The sequence below is a fragment of the Echinops telfairi genome, unplaced genomic scaffold (genome assembly GCF_000313985.2).
Source record: "Echinops telfairi isolate 266 unplaced genomic scaffold, ASM31398v2 ScPeMD7_31;HRSCAF=116, whole genome shotgun sequence".
Lineage (NCBI taxonomy): Eukaryota > Metazoa > Chordata > Mammalia > Afrosoricida > Tenrecidae > Echinops > Echinops telfairi.
This window is the reverse complement of record NW_022103928.1, coordinates 36,521,819-36,525,417: the sequence shown is the minus strand read 5'-3', so window position 1 is coordinate 36,525,417 and position 3,599 is coordinate 36,521,819. Positions and strand designations below refer to the sequence as shown.

The 3,599-nt window shown below is 49.7% G+C and overlaps 1 protein-coding gene across 3 annotated transcripts in view; it reads right to left on the bottom strand.

Annotated features, from left to right (window-relative positions):
* The window catches only part of NCAPG2 (non-SMC condensin II complex subunit G2), a 71,288-nt gene extending 71,103 nt beyond the window's left edge, over window positions 1-185 (bottom strand). For all 3 annotated transcript variants that reach the window (XM_045290058.1, XM_045290059.1, XM_004702336.2), the window contains exon 1: window positions 94-185. The gene's annotated coding sequence lies outside the window, so the exon portion shown is untranslated. The remainder of the gene's footprint in view (window positions 1-93) is intronic.
* Window positions 186-3,599: the final 3,414 nt, after the last annotated feature.

Here is a 3,599-nt window from a genome sequence, read left to right as displayed (position 1 = left end):
GGCCCCGCCCACAGGCTGACAGCCCCCACCTGGCGGCGCTTCCAGCGTTCCGGTAGTTTGGGCCCGCTGCGTCCGCGCGCCTCTTCGGCTTACCGGCTCTGCTGGTCCAGTCCGAGACCTCCTCCCGGTCTCCTTTCCCCTCAGGATGTGGTTTGATGGCTCAATGCTTTTTTGCCTTGACTCCCGAAAACAAGAAACACGGCGGCCGGATGTGGCTCCGGGCTGCGCTTAGTCACTGAACACGCAATACTCTCCTGGCACCGGGCACCCGCGCCCCACCCCCGCCCCGGCCTGCTGGAAAGGTGAACCGGGGATTTTATTTGTTGTGACTAACTCTGCGATAAGATGAAAAGTTGAACGAGAGTTTTCGCTGTGCTGCTTTTTGTTTCGGCCACGCCTGGCCCTCTGTAACTCTGCGATAAGATGAAAAGTTGAACGAGAGTTTTCCCTGTGCTGCTTTTTGTTTCGGCCACGCCTGGCCCTCTTGTAGAGAAAGATGTCCACCAGACTGAAGAAGTCGGACGCCTCCCCTCCCCCCTTGTGTTTCAGGGTCCAACCGATGGCACGGAGGGGCACGGAATGCGCCGTTCACATGACACAGATGAAGACGGCGGGCCATATGCCCAGCCCCTCTTTGCACCGCGGGCCCAGAGTGTTCAGGATCATACAAAGTGACCCGTCCAGGTGTCGCCCATCTGACGCGCACCCGCGAGTCCTGCTGGGACCAAAGTCACTGGGCAGGCGATCCAGCTGGTCATGGCTAGTAAAGTCATGTCTTTCACTGAACGTTGCTGCTCCTCTCCTGACCCTTCCGGTTCTCCCAATGCTGGCAGTTTGTCACCAGCTTCCTAACAACCCAGGACATGCGACACTCGAAGATAGAGACTTGGAACGAAAGTCTCACCCTGGCTACTCTTGAAGAGGCTGGCGAATGTGAAGAACCTTCCTTTGTGGTTCCCGGCTGCCCTTCTACAGCTTTGGGACTTGGAGCCCCTCCAGCCACCTAGATGCCTGATTTTCTGCCCAGTGCGTTAACCACTTCCTACAGTCACTGGTTCTTAGACCCAAGTTGATCACTTCATTTGATCATTTTTGTGCTTACCTCATAGGCACCTACTTCATTACAGCGCTGCAGCATGTCTATAGGAAGACTCCAGTTCTTGAGCCCCCAGTTATTCTAGGACAGCTCTAATTACCCACCCCTTTCGATACAGGCACTATAAAGGATGATTTCGTGATATACAACATTTGTTGTAAGTCTCCAAAAACCAAACAGCTATTAACTCGATCCCTACTCGTAGCAAACCTATAGGACAGAGCACAATTGCCCCTCCAAGATTCTAAACCTTGCAAGAGCAGAAAGCTTCATCTTTCTCCTGAGGAGTGACTAGTGGGTTCCAGCTGCTGGCCCGTTTTACTACCTGAGCATATGGCATGGGGATTGCATCTGACCTCCTCTTGATGCCTACAGGAGGAGACTCCTCTTCCACGTCTGCCCAGAGACAATTCTTCAGAGGCAACTCCTTGTACCCTATTCTAATACCAGTCCTTCCCAGGACACTCCTCTATTTTGATAATCCTTGCAAGGACCACACAGAACTCATGGACAACTAAATTCTTAAGGCTAAACATTTATTAGGGACATTAACAGATTAGATCAAGTGAGAATCAGAAAACTAAAGATACAGCATTTTTGTCCACATCCTAGTGGGCCCGTTACTCTCTCTGGTCCTCAGCCTCTCAGCCACATGGTCCATTGACCCTGCTAGAGTAAGTGTTACAAAGCTGCTTTAGGGTTGATGAATGCCCAAAGCAGGCCCCACTCTATAAACCAGCCTCCCGCCCTGTGGCACTCAGCTTCACTTATTTGTGGGCTGGGAAGCCAGCTACTCTGTTGCATGGTCTCTGCTGCCTCCTTAGCTCCTTCCTGGTCTTTCCTGCTGCCACTTCTCCATGCCGGGATCCTGTGCAAGAATGCCTCATCCAACTGCTGACCAAGGGATTCTCTTCTGCTTCTGAGATGCCTCATATACACAGAGGGATGGAAAACCTTTTCAGTTCTGCGCCTGCCCCCCCTCCCCCAAATCTCCTACACTTGGTTGGCATGTTTCCACCCAGCCATTTGGTGGGAGTTAGAACAACTATGGAGATGGAAGGACCATACCACATCATTTCACTTCAGTGGATAACATTGATGTATCCACAAAAAGAAATCTCTAAGTGGTGTACACTTACTGCCATAGATGAATTCTGATCCAAACAACCCTGTAGGACAAAAGTAGAATTGCCTCTGTGGCTTCTGAGGCTGTAAATATGGGAACAGACAACCTCACATTTTTCCTGAGGAATGACTACTGGGTTTGAATGACTGACCTTGTGGTTAGCAGCCAATGCATAACTCAGTACACCATCAGGGCAAACAAATCTGCCTTGGAAAAAGTACATCCAGAGCACACTTAAAAAGCAAGGATGGTGAGACTTCATCTCACATATTTTGGACATGTTATCAGAACAGACTAGTCCCTGGAAAAGGACATCATGCTTGGTAGACTTACTGCTATCAAGTCGATTCCAACTCAATTCCACAGGCCAGGGTAAAACGGCCCCTGAGGGCTTCTGAGACTGTAATTCTTTATGAGAGTAAAAAGCCCAATCTTTCTCCCATGGAGTGGCTGGTTCTTTTGAACTGCCAATCTTATGGTTAGCAACCCAACACATAACCACTATGTCACCAGGGCGCCTTGGGAAACTAGAAGGGCAGCAAAAAAGAGGAAGACCCTCGACTAGATGGATTGCCACAGTGGCTGCAACAATGGGCTCGAGCATAACAATTGTGAGAATGGCTCAGGACAGGCATTGTTTTGTTCTGTTGTACCTAGAGTCACTATGCGTCAGAACCACCTGGACAGCACCAAATCATAAGAAGTCATGTCAAAAGGAGCCCCGGTGGCTTTTGCATTACGCATTGGACTGCTAGTTAGCTGATCTGCAAGGTCAGCTATTCAAACCCACCAGCCGTTGTGTGGGAGAAAGATAAGGTTTTCTGTTGCCATGAAGATTTACAATCTCAGCAACCCCATATGCAGTCACTTGAGTTGGAATAGACTCAATGACAGTTGTTGGAGTGGCATAAATGGTTTGCTCTCTGTTATTAACCTAAAGTTTGGCAGTTCAAACTCAGCCGGCAGCCCAGCTGAAGATAGTTCTGGTAATCTGATTCTCTAAAGATTGTTGCTGCATCCTAGCCCACCAAGCCCTGAGGATTAAATTCCTGCTCAGAGCAGCCAATGCACAGAGAGGACCATACGACTGGCCTCACCATGAGACACGACCCATAGCGCTACGGGGGACAACACTGGAGACACAGTGTGGGAATTGTGCCCGATCTGACCCCACCACACTGAGGTGAAAGACCGAGGTGTGTAAGAGAACAGCAAGGAGAACAGAGCAATGAAGTCCCGAGGAAATACCAAAAATAGACTATGGGGCCAGGCCGTGGCACCCCATCAGACTCCATCAGAAAACACTCCTAAGGATCAACAAACAGAACTTGAACTATTTACAGGCATTTCTTTGTTTGTTTGTTTGCTATTGGTTTT